Source organism: Harpia harpyja, chromosome 12 (genome assembly GCF_026419915.1).
Source record: "Harpia harpyja isolate bHarHar1 chromosome 12, bHarHar1 primary haplotype, whole genome shotgun sequence".
Lineage (NCBI taxonomy): Eukaryota > Metazoa > Chordata > Aves > Accipitriformes > Accipitridae > Harpia > Harpia harpyja.
In genome coordinates this window covers 26730113-26744056 of record NC_068951.1, presented here as the reverse complement: position 1 = coordinate 26744056, position 13944 = coordinate 26730113, and positions in this window count along the sequence as shown.

The window sequence follows — 13944 nt, the reverse complement described above, 5'->3', positions numbered from 1 at the left end:
TAGGCACTGAGGAGGAAATGCTTTTGTAGTGGAAGCCATAATGTCAAACACAGCTGTTTCGTGTCACTTTTTAGTGTGCAGTACCAGTCTCAATTTGGCATGAATGTAGTTATTTCATTAGCAACTCAGAAGGTGAAATCACTTTTTCAAAGCGGAGTCTTTAGAATTAAACCATTTTCAGTTCACTGCAACTCAGAAGGCATCACAGCAATAGTGAAGCCCTCTGTGTGACATCCTTCCTCCTCCCTGTGCCTTGGAAAATCTGAAACTATTTCTGTAAAGAATCTGTCGCTGAACCTGGTTATAAAATTCACTGGAGGGAAATGCAAATGGCTGCTAATGTGCAGGAACAAAAAGAGAAAAGACCAATTCATTTCTATGAGACACGGCGATGGATCATGGTGTGACACACTATTGAGACTGCAAAGGAATAAGCTCCTCTTAGCATGGATTCAGTGATTATTTATGCCGTTAACATCCATCACCAAAAGGGCAGGGTAGTGGTTTGGGTACTGCATCATTACTGTGCCTATTAGAAATGCACAAGAGTGGAGCAGAGAGCTGTCTGAAAGTGGATTAGCATACTGGCTTTTTGGACCGAATCTTCTTTCGTAGCCTGGAAAAGCATTGCACAAGAAAATTATTGTTCATTACTTTAAACTTTTAGAAGGAGAGCTGTGATATGTGAGAAACAGATCCGCTTGCCTTACAGCATATGCTAGGAAATACTGACACAAAGAGAATTAATACTCTGTATAGCCCACGTTTCTTCCCCTGTATGTCACCTGGCCCCTTTTCCAAAGCACATGCATAAAAAAGGGCTATGCCAGAGCTGGCAAGGGAAATACTAAGAGAGGTAAATCTTCAGTGAAAAGAGTCAGGATCTGGCACAAAAGCTACCTGTGGCTCGCTCAGGATCACTACGCTGCATCCCAGACCAGCTCAGGGTCACGGGAGCAGAATAGTGTGGCTGACTAACGTATGACTAGGCTGCATATGCTCTGTCACGCCTTGGGGTTAGGACATAGGAGGCAAAACCAAGACAACTTTTTTTCAGTTTTAAACTCTAGTACGTGCTAACACCCCTTCAAAATACATGGCTGCAGACATGGGGCAGAGGCCCTAGCATGTATAATTCAGTGTAACTTTAGGGAAGTCAGTGTTAGTTTACTGTGGCCAAAGATTTAGCTCCTAGTAATGAATGCTGGAAATGGAAAGGAAAACAACCAGTTAAAAAAAAAAAAAAATCCTGCATCAACACCGCCAAATTAGAAGACTTATTATTAGCATTGCAATAACCTCATAACCTTTCACATCAAATCAAAATAACTTCCCTCTTCTACAGAGCAGATTATCTGCTCTTTCTGGTATTACTGTTCTTGCCGTGTGCTGCCTGTCACTTGGGACTAGGATACAGCGAGTGGAAAGACGATGGCTCGGCAAAAATGACTCAGCCAGTGCTCATTTGTAAACTGACAATTGTATACTGGAAAACATGAAGAGGAAACCAAGTTTGCTTTGTAAACAGTGGGAAATATTAGCAATATCTGGTACAACTGTTACATAACGCCTGAGTGAGACACTGTGATTTCTGGGTGAGGCCTGCAACGCCATAACAGAAACACTGAAAAACAGAACATCAAAGAGAAAACGCAACACAAGTAGGAGGAAAAACAAGTAAAACCCTAAAAAACTTGAGAATTCAGAGGCTATTATAACAAATCATTGAAGAGATTATGCATAGGTATTGAACCCAAGAAACAAAAGAAACAAGCATCATGCATCGAGAAAAAAACATTCTCCATGCTCTCAGTTCTCTTGTATGAGAGTTTTGGTTGACTCTGTAACATGGGCTAGCTATTAGACTGGGCCAAAGCCTGCCTCACTCTCTCTGCTTCCTGACTGCCTCCCACAATCCGGGGCAGAAACATAGAGCAATCACTCACATCTGCTCTTGCTGGTCTCTCCCTGGTCCTGTCACCCAACAATTCTGTGCCTCTCTCGGAGGTGTGAGATGCAGCTGCACCTGAATTAGGTCCCCAGGGGGACTGCACAGGGTGGTTGGCTATTAAATGAAACAAAACAAAACAAGTTTAAAAAGAAAGGGAAGGAAATGAACATTTCCATATATAACAGGGCTGGGTAAGTTTGTTGCTGGAGTTACTTGGGAAGGCTCAGGCTTAGGTGAGCGTAAGCACCAAGCACCCACGGGGATGCTGGTTCCCAGCTGGGGTATTGCAAATGGTCGCTGTTCAATGCTCTCTTTTGCCTACAATAAGAAAATAAAAGTATTAAAATTGAGGCATGAGCAGAGATTTTTGTGGGGTGACCATGAGCAATCAGAAGTGACATGGTGCCTCTTCCCTTTCAGTATCTATTAGGTGACCTGTCTTTGGCTTTGCCATGCAAAACGTGTGACACATACCCTCCAGGGCTGAGGTATTCCAATGTGCCACAGAGAAGGTAAGTCAAGTCGAAGGTTTGCTTTCGTATTGTGGTGTGCTTTCAATATGGTTTTACCTTTTTTTAATCTTTTTGCTCATTTGCTACAATTCTCTGCACAGCTAAGCTACAATAGTGGTAGAAATCAGCCAAAGGTACATCTGAAATGGTCATAATAGAGGAGAGAAAATGCCTAGATCTGCACAGTATTAGTGGTGTCAGTCAAAACCAGCCAGTGTCTGAAGCATATGCAATGAGTGGCATTTTCTGTTATGCTTCTAAATGAGGCTCTATTTCTGTCCTGCTAGGTTAAAAAAAAAAAAAAAAAAAAAGTTAAACTTTAAGCAAAGCAGAAATGAATTGCTGATGAGTCCCTGCATTGCTGATGAGTCCATGGTTCAGCAAAACAGATACACACTGCTAACACAGGGGTATTGTCTGAAAGGTAGAGAGAGGTTTTAAAAAACCTCTCAGCTTTTATTTCCTTTGAAAATCTTTCCAAATTTAGGGCCTAAGATCATCTCTGAAGGGTAATTTCAACCAGAGTTGAAATTTTGGGGATGCTTAACATAGGTGTAGGAAAATAAAAACTTGAAAGCATGTAGACAACAGCTCTGTCAGCTCCACAGGTGGGTCTCTGTGGAGCAGCTGTCCCTCTGGCCACATGGCTTCTTGGCTATGAGAAGTAAATTGCAGCCATTGTCTTGAATCTGGATTTTTATTAGTAATAGGGCCAGTTCCATACATCTAGTCTGCTAGGGAATGAGTACATGGTCATACTATTTTCTCTGAGTGCAGCCTTTGTATTGAGAATCTTTCTATAACAAAAACCATCTTTGATTTGACCTTTCTACCTCTTGCCAATAAGAAATCTCTTCTAATTCTCTCAGACTATGTTTAACCCCAGTACTCCCTTAAGGACTTTCTGGGATGACCTCTTCTAGAAAGCACCTCCCAAGGTGATCATCAGCTGTAAATCAAATTATGTTTGAGCTCCATTATTTCAATCTGAATTAGAACTGACATTTGCAGCACTGATTTACTCTAATTAACCACAGCTTCAACCAACTACTCAGCCACAGCCCAGGCTCCATTCCTGAAGAAATTTATGACACTGATTTCTCAAGATGGAAATTGTAGCAGACAGTAACAGACATTTAAATTGCTCTTCTTCTGTGAGGACCTGCACATCCAGATGAAGTGCTGAAAATTTCTATCTATTTCTTTTTCATTTCCTTGGCTCCCACTTGCCTTTAATGACCAGAAGAATTTTCAGAGCTGATCCATCAATGACTATGCATACACCATAATTGAGCAGCATTACGCTATTGCTTTCATCAACATTTCTGTGGTTCCTGATTACTCATACAATAAAAAGTTCCAGTCTTGCAATCATTCTGAGTAGATAGAGAGGGATAGTCATGGTTAAAATCTACTTTTTTTGTGGCTTTTCAGGTCATTCTTAACGGGCTGATAGCCTTCCCAAGCTGATGACTTTAAACCAATAGTACTCTACTGCACTCTATGACTCCTGTGCAAGCTTCCTCTGACTCATGCTGTTCCATAAGTAGTTAATGGATGTTTTATTCAGAAAAAGGAAGTACATGAGTACAATTTAAGTAGAAACAAATGACATTTGGTGCCTATTTTATAAGACATATTCTCTTGTTAAAGGCAAATCATAAAATGATTTATTTTTCCACATTGCCAGTGTTCTACTATTAGATTTTTTGATGATTGCTGATTTTGATAACAGGCTGGTATGGCCATTGAGCTAGACTGGGTTAGATTTTCTCCTATACCATACACATACTTAAAGGACCATTGATGCTCAAAGGTTTGGTGTCACTTTCACTAAACCTGATGGTAGCAGCTCCGACCTATTCTGTTCTACAACTAACCAAAACCAAAAGCTGGAATTTCGCAGGACCTGAAGGGAACAGATGAGTGGGAGAGGTGTGGAAGGGAAGTGGGAAATACTTGTCACGTTGTCTTTCTCCTGGTGGCACTGTGGTGTGTGCATCCGTGAAGTGGGTGCTGTGGGCTGGGAGGTGCTGCTGCCCTTGCAGGTTCCCCCATTGCTCCCCGATGGGCTGTGCACATTTGGCCAGATCATGGGCTTTCCCAGCCTCTCAGTTTACTTGTTTGTAGATCAATTTAATACTGCTATGCCACAAGGACATAATGTGAGTTAAGTAATTAATTAATAGATCTTTTTAAGCTCGTCAATGAAACCTGTTACAGAAATTACAAAGCATTACTTCTGAAGATGAAAAATGCTATGCCTGGCTGCATCTCCTGCTATTTGTTGTCCTTTCTTGCCTCCTTTCCAGTTTTACTCTATTTGTGCTGTAATACATTTTGAAGGGTGCACAAGAGTTGGCCTCTCTGTCTGACCAGGTCCTGTGTGTGGCCAGTTCACTTGCTGCATTTATCAGTGTCCATGGGTTATCACACAGGCTCTCACCAAAGCAGTTCAATGAGAAAAGGTAACCTTAAAGATTGTGAGAGCTGCTTGAACTGACATTGGATCAGTTGTAGAATTTACTTCTTGTGAATGGAGATGGTTTTCCACCAACCAGCTCTGATCAGAGCATGCAGTTTTCTTTGCTATTTCGTGGCAGTGAAGGTGCACTACAGCCGCCGTGGATCAGGCTGGGGCCTCTCTTATGCCACGACTGCCAATTGTGTCAGATGCTGTGCAGTGGTTTTATGGTGTAGATTCCCTTAACCACCAGGGACTGAGGAGAGACCACCAAGCTTGTTACAATTATAGCTATTTCAAAATTAAACTCTGGTTTTGAAGTAAAAGCTTAATACCTAATCTACTCAGCTCTGATTTGTTGTTGTTTTGTTTGGGTTTTTTGGTGTTTTTTTTTTCCTTTGGGCATGCCTTAACACCTGGACTGCTCTGCAGCATCCATCTTTGGAAAACCTTGAGACTTGCTCCCTGAGAGAGATTTTTCTCCAAGACAGCCTTTCATAGAAGATCAGTTTGCACTTGCTATGATGATTTTACAATTGGTACCAGTTTTGTCTTTTGGACTTGATTCTGTGAAGCCTCTTGCACAGCCTCAACACCTACTCCCATAAGTAGCTGGAATTAGAATTACTCAGCATGTCAGGCATTAGTACTATAGGTACTCAATCTAAGAAAATACTTGGAGAAGAAAATACAGAATGAATCAAAAGAAAGAGCAAGGGAAGCTGGTGCCAGATAAATGCAGACAGAATTATGACTGCTAGACAGCTGTGTTTCCAGCTTCTAAATTTTATCTAGACTGTGGTGATAAAGACAGACTGTCCTTATGTGTGCCAGACTTTATGCATGTCTTTCTTACTTTAAAGCGTAAGTTTATACTGGATGAATCCTGAAGGTGCCTGACGCTTAATCTTAGAAATAGTAGTTCAACGGAAATAAAGTGCTCAGGAAACAAAAGACAAATGATCTTTCCAAAACATTTTTTGTAATTTGATCCTCCCATGTAAACAAGAGACAATACAATCTTCTGGGACTCTTGTTAGCCAACAGTCTCCAAACTGCAATGAAAGAAGGATTTCAAAACTATTTCACAATTGTGTTTGGATGAAACATGTGTTTACTGTATGTAAATGAACAAGACATTCTGTTCTTTTAGGGTTCATGAGATCCTCACTGTGTTAGCCAGTTTGGCATATGCAGGAAAGTGGTCTTCTTCAGAAGATGCTGGACAGACAAATAGTTGTATTTCACTGGAGGTTTCCAGCCTTTACAAAAAAAATATACTTAAGTGCAAATTTTTGGCTCAGAAGTCACTTTTAACTTGATGCTCGCTTATTTTTGCTAGCTAGAAATAATGACAAAATAAGTCATTTAATGAAAGAGATGTGGAGTCAGGATTTCCCGTGACAATAAGTTGCTGTTGCATTGTTCACGTTGTCAAGCAGCATGTACTCAAAATGTGACTAGTCCCAACAGCTTGAAGCTGTTGATTTCTCTGTATGAGAATTTCCTTTAATAGCTTGGGTGCCTGCATATAGCTTGTCTATGGCATGGCATATGTACCAGCAAGCCTCTTTCCAATTAGCTAAGGGAAAACCCAGCTTCCATTGCAGATTGGTAAGTTGCTCCTTTACCCAGCTGTTTGCGTAAGGAAACTGTGTAGTTATACCCTTTATTTCTTTGCTTTTCTTTTCACTGTTAAGATATCACTTGCTGAGTGATGGAGGTTTCACCATTGTGGTGGTAGTTTGCATCTCGGACATTTTGTCTGGGTGCAATATCAGAGGAAAAATCCTCTAAATGGGACTGTGAGTTTACATGGGCCAAAAACTTCTGCTCTTTTGTGAGTCTTGCTGCAAAGGATGACTACTGCAGATCAGAGTCTGGGGCACTGGCACAGGGGTGAAATAAAGAGCATTTTATTGTTCTTCAGCCTCCTCTGCATTGCTGTGCAACCACCTCTGCTGCTGTTAGAACTCCAGCTCAGGCATATGTGTTTGCCTCAGCTGGAGCAGAGGATGCGCCTCATGGAAACTGTTGATGGATCTGTTTACCCAGGCTAGCAATGGCCTTGTATAGTGCTGAGGAACAAATGTGGAGCTGGATAGTGATTTATTGTTCCCAGGCCACCAAGCAACAACAGTTGTGATTTGCTTAGACTGCTGACTCTACACTATAACCTGCAAAATTCCTCAGTCTGAGTTGGCTTTTGTTCTCACCACCATTTCAGGCAGGTACTCTGGCCAGCCTGGCCACGCTTGACTGAAGGCCACAAGGAGCAGGGAGGGACAATGGCACAAGTGATTCCCTGCCTCTGGGCAGAGGGTCTTGTTCATAATCCCACTACTGGCTGTCTTAGTGATAACTGCTTTTATGGCTCTCTTTCTTCTTCATAACATGAATCTTGCAACTTCAAACAAGTTCAAGATGATACAAGCATGTATGTCATGAAAAGAGTATTTTTTTTTTCTGGTTCTGTGTGTGAATATTGAACCGATTGTTTAGTTCTTTCCCTGTTCCAGTCCCACGCTGCTGGTGTTTCCAGTGAGGGGAAAAAAAATGCAACCTTCGTTTTTCCTCTTATAGCTTTTTTGCTGGAATGTCGTTCTGCTCAGCAATCACAGCTTAAACTACATGGGCATTTCTTCCCTGTTTGATCTCTCTAAATCTAAATCTCATCTAAATCCATCAAAATACTGCACAATCACCAGTCCAGCAGGGTTTTTTTGTAGTAACTCTCAATTTAAATATTGCAGTAAGGAAAAGTGTTACAAATGTACTGACTCCCTAGCACAGTCTGCTGTTACCATTTATGAAATGTTTGATAGGTTGTGGTACTTTAAAGTCTGCAGGATATTCTGGACTATTTTTTTCAAACTTATTTCGTTACTTCTTTATTTGGCTATCTAGAAATCCAACACAAGAGTGAAAATCTTTTCAAATAGTAAACATAACTAAATACATAATAAATGCATCATTAGAAATGTCTAAGAAACCCTCTTCCAATAGATCACAATATGTCAGCTGTTTTACATTCATATGGTAATACAGGGCAGAGACTACCCAAGAGAGTACAATTATTTTTAAATAACATATGACTGCTTATTTAGCCACGCACTGGGCAGATGCTATGAGCCTCAGTACAAAACTGATGCAGACTTGAAAAATCTGTTTTGGCATTACAATGCAGGGATTACTACCAACAGCTACATGTAGATACTTTCCATATCTTATGGCATTTGAGTAGCTCTGCTGTCGAACAGACACAGTGCATCTTTTAGAAAAACTTAGTCTTCATTTTGGTATGGTTTTTATTGCTCTGTACTTTGTACTGGCTCCCTTCCATCTCTCTACTCTTATCAGTCTGCCTCTTTTTCTGTGTATTTTATTATTCACACTAAAATATGGAATTTGCAGCATCTGGCAGTTCCTGGATGTTTCCTGCTCTCCTGCCATCTATTCTGTTCTTTTACCTATTCTAGATGTTTTGCAATCTTTTACGCATGAACTACATAAGACAGATTTGGGGATTTTCCTCTCACACCTCTCTGCTCAGTCTGCTTTGTGGAATTGGAGGATGGGGCCCACAGCTTCCAAGCGGCTTGATGTATCGCTGCTGGAGTGCTGGCATATCACCTCCTTCATGGTCCTAACCACTGGAGTAATTAATCTGAAATTGCTTTTAATTAAGCGTTCAGCATATATGATAACACAGTTAGTTATTAGACTGACTAACAGAGGTTAAACCACAAATGCTCTAAAATTTGCGTTACACTGGATATACTTTTCAAACACCCTTGCTGGGCTGAATTTCTCAGGAGAAGGCAGGACTGATGCAAGGCTGTTATTTGAGAGGCTAATGGGTTTACATCAGTACAGCTTCTCATTTCATCTACCTCATTTGCCCTTGCTGGCCCCCAACCGCAGTGGCAGAAAAGGAGTTGCCAGATATTGGATAGAGTCTGTTGTAGCTAGTAACCTAAGCTCATTTTATGATAGAGGTTTTATTTCAAATGTACTCTGTTTCATCTTTTCAAAAAGTATAAGCCTCACAATACAGTGTCTGTACAGATGTATAGAAGGAGACTGTAACTGTAGAACAGGCCTATTGCATCTGTTGATGAGGGCAATGCTAACTCAAGCAGCCAGTTTGGGTGTCATACATAATCCAGTTCTATAGGCACGAGTAGGACATATGGCCCCTAAGGCTTAGCAATCTGCAGCAATACAGTAGTTTGTGGTTGTAATATGGGCTGTGTTTCTCAGAGGAGTCCAGAGCCAGTGTAATGAACCTGCTGTTGGCTCTAGGGCAGAGGTGGGCTGCTGTTATCCCAGTCAAAACAGAGCATGGCTTTGTTGACACATGGCCATGATACATCCCTATACACTTAATATACACACATCTATGTTCATATACATACGCAACATAATTTTATGAACCTGTCAGACACTATAAAAAAATGGGGATGCTGTTGGCAGTGGGGATGGGAAAGAGACATGGAAATAGGTCTTAAAAGAATGGTTCAAACTATCCACATCAGAAGATGTGAAAGGGGAACTTGTCGCAGTGTAGGTAGTGAACATATCTGCCAAACGTGCACTGTAAAATTATGCTGAGTCTGCTTTCCCAGAAATGCCCCACCAAGTCACTGTCTCCCGACTGGCTCCTTGTCCTCTATTAGTCATAATTCTGAGATACTGAACCTGAACATAGTAACTGGGATGCAGGTTTGGATGAACAAATATATCAGGATGTCAATCTGAATGTATCTGTGATGGCAATCACAGCAAGACAAAATGTGTAAAAAATATGAAATGAAGATTACATGACCTTCCCAGTCTTCTTCCACTAAAAATTGGCTCCGTAGTTCTCCAGTATACATACAACCTGGCCAAAAAAACCCCTAAATCCATTTTTCAATGTGCAGCCATTGATACTATGCTCAGGTATCAAAAACCTGGAGATGTTTTAACTGAGGAATCCACTTCATCAGTACTATTTGGCAACTAGAGAAAACCACAATGTGACATTTTAGCTTTTAGTTGTTTTCATTATCTATTTTTATAATCATTCTTACTCAGCTGTTACTTTTTAGTCTGGACCCTTTTTTTGCATTTTAGAATTTGTTCAAAGTCCAAGCTATAATTAAGCAAAATAGACAAGTAGAGAACTGATGTAAAAGCAAATAGTTCTGAAATATCAGTGACTGTAGTCTACAATAGACAGAAGTACTATGCACTTCAGTCAATCGGTCACTTTAATTGATAGTTGCTAGGCCATATTTAAAAAATTCAGTGAAATGAATAACGTACAGTTACTCTGACCTTGCAAAATAAATAGCAATGCCCTGAAGACACACTAAAAACATAGAAGGAAGTAGAACTGTTTTCTCTGTTTTAAACAACATTTCATTCTGTGGAAAAAAAGCCAAGGAATACATTTTTCCATATGATTTAAGATGTAGTATGGTGATACTTGTCTTCCAATAGCAACAATTAAAATAGCTTGCTTGTGTAACCAGACTGTAGACATTATTTTCACCATTAGCCCGTGCTGCTTTAAACAGCATTAGTTTCTAAAAAACTGCAGTTCCTTTTGAACACAAAAGCATTTGATTTTTCAGGGGTTGTGCGGGGATTTTTTCCTCTTTTGTTCCAAAACCTACTACCAGGATGGTAATCAGTGATAAGTCCACACAAGAAAGTTCAGCTCAGAACTCAATACGTAAGTCTCCAAACTTGAAAGTGCTTTTATACTGAAGTCTTCTCAGATTGTTTTGAGGAAACAGGGTCTGACAGGCTACAACATCTTGGGGCTTCAGTCAAGGCTTCCCTAAAAGTCAGAAATGTGCTCAGGTCTAATTTTTCAGTTTGTATCTTTTTATCAATAGCACTGTTTAAAAACAATTCCTTAAATCATTTAAAACCCATTGTTTAAACACAGATGGAGGGTCTTCTCTATTAAGGAGTGCTTTGCAGGTTCTACATCTGTATTTGATCCTCTCAGTTTAATTCTACTGGTCATTTGCCAAAATAAATAAATAAATAAGAATCTGAATAAATACGAATCTCTTCTGTGATGCATAGCAAAACAATTGTATTGCTTTAGTGCAGGAGGCTACATTCATGCTCAAAGAATGAATGATGCTGCTGCTGGGATGAGTAAACAGATGAGAGTCATTTCAGCCCGTGCTCCATTAGGAACAGTGGAAAGAGATGATCACCAAATTTGAAAATGCAGAAATAAGAAAAAAATGATATATTAATTTCAGTTCTTCAATAGAAAGTTATAAAGGGAACTTCTTAGAATGCTGACAGAAACCTTCAGGGAATGGGGCTGAACCTCCATGCAGATCAGAGAAGCTGCCCTAAACACTCATGGCAGCAGCTGTATTCTTGTCCTACTGTGGCAAAGGTGGATATGTAAAAAACAGTCAAACCAGACCGTATCTTAATGGCAGGTGGCCATTATTAAAAAGTCATCATTTGCTAGCATGCACCACTCAGTAGTATGAGATTTTTTAGCCTACATCTTTATTCAACTTTATTGTGTGGTTAATGCTGGTTGATACTCAGTTCTTCAGTTGTTGGCTGCTCATAAAGTCTGGGGGACCATGGAGAGCCAGAACTGTCCTGGGGCTACTCTACATTACATCAGTAATGAACTGCTCAGCCCCAGAAGTTCAGAAAGACAAACGTAATGTTAAGGAAACTTTTCTTCCCCTCCTGTTGTAGGCATAGTGGTCCTATGGATCTGAGCTGATATTTCTAGAAGTATCAGTTTTGTACTAGTGATTGTGTTTCCTTTGAGAGCAGCTTAGACCCACAATTCCAACTGAAATCAGCTCCACCTTTAGCCATCAGCTCTTGAATGAATTAGGCCTCTTGGGCTTCTCTGATTTGCTTGGTAGCTTTATGTAAAGAATGCATTTTAGACTGGATTAAATAAATCTGAGAGGTTTTTTTACCAGTTCCTAAATCAGGAAGAAGCAGCAGTTAATACAGCTCCCATTAAAAATGCTACCCTGTCTCTTCATTTTGTCAAAAAGGATTATTAAGGAAAGCAGAGGTCATGCACGTTGCAAATGTGCTTCTGCTAAAGCAGCATGTTCCTGGAGGAATAAACACAGACAGTACTGAATTACTTTGTCATCATTAGAAATTGTCAGAGTCCCATAATGCTCAGGAGAGCAGACGGGTTGGCAACTGCACAGAAAAAAAATGCTCAGACTGAAAAATGCAATGAACATTTTAGTCTAGTGCACATAGCTTTCTTCAGCTGATAGTAATGAACAAGGTGGGCTGCTGGGAAGGAGTACAGTTTTTAGCTGCTTCAGTGGCTAATGTGGAAGAAGGTTTGCTGGCAAAAAGACTGCTTGGTGTTGCACCTTAATGAGATAATTTCCCAGTGAATGGCCAAGGAACCATTTTTCTTTTGAGAAAAACTGATAATTAATATAAATAATTTTCCAGAAAAATAGAAAAAAGGTCCTGTAAGTATTAATAGCCCATTTAACTGCTGCAAAAAAAAAGTTTCTATGATTTGCTTTTTTTGAATGTGAGAATGGGATGTGGTAACGACAGTCTTTTTCAAAGACGTGCGAAGAAAAATGATTCATTTGGCAAATGCATACTGAGGAAATGCTAGTATGATCAGATTGCTTCTTCTTCCTCATCTGTAATGATGCTAGTTACAAACATTAGCTTGAAAAGTTTGCTTTGCTCCTGTAAGATTCATAACGAAAAGATTTTGCTTAACCACTGCTTTACTCTTGAATGATGGTCACTAATATCCTGTCAAGACGGCCAATCTTGAGGCAGTGATGTTTGCTGGGGAGATGACTGCATTGCTCTGTTGGATCATCTGGTTTCTCTTCCTCTCTGAAAAATATATGTAACACAGTGGAAATATTGCTGCCACATACTGTAATTAATAGCATACCTGGAAAGTTTTAATGGGCAACTTCAGACTGCAGTTAAAAAAAGGTAATTAAAAAAAAAAATTGTTCCCAGATTCTAGAATAAAACAATTCATTCTGGGAGATGTTTTCAGCAATAATCTAAACGAGTTATTTTATTTATAACTGGTGCCTCACAGCACAAACACTTGCAGGTGTGCCTGCCTCCAGGTCTTCCTTTGCTGGTCAGACACAGTTCCTAAACTTCCTAATATAACTGGCTCCACTGAGGCTGCAGTAACCCCCTGTCACTGCCAGAGCGAAGTCTTCACTGAGTCACATACCTCTTCGGAAGACACTCACTGTATTCACCTTTTATTTCAAGACAGAAACACCTTCCCTTGTCCTTTCCTAATTTCCATTAGCCAGATGGAAAGTGTGTGCGACTGTCCAGGGCATGTGAAGTATAGCTCTGTGGTCCTTTCTGTCTCTCTCTGTGGATAACAGTGTTTCAGTCTCTCTGTCTCCAGAGCAACTGAATTTTAATTGACCCAAGTGCAACATCCACACAGGCAGGGCAGGTAAGAAAAATGCCTAGTAAGTCTGTGTCTTCAGCCCCCCTAATGATCACTGGTACAAAGAGATCTCCTTTCTCAGGGTTGCCATGAGCCATCACAAATGTTTATTGACTGGAAAGGCTTGACTGACCAGTCAGTAAAATAATTTGTTAGACTCTTTCAGTTGGAAGGGATCTACAATGATCATCTAGCCCAACTGCAACTGCTTCTGATGTAATTTGTACTTCTCAGTACAAATTCAGGTATTTAATTTTATTTTACTAGAATCAAAACTTTCCCCTACATTTTTGGAATATATTCATAGGGGAAAAAAGATGCAAAAACACCACAAAAAAAGAAAATTCATAGATTCTTCACAGTTTGCTAGTAATAATATAATATGTGGGATGTAACAGAGTACCATGCTGCTGTACAACTGATTTTACATTTCTGACCCTTTAGAACTTTTAAAAGATCTTGGAATTTGGGCACGAACATCATTTCCATCTAGCCATGAGGTGAAATATCAACCCCCTTTCTTTATCTGTCCCTGGAAATATATTCT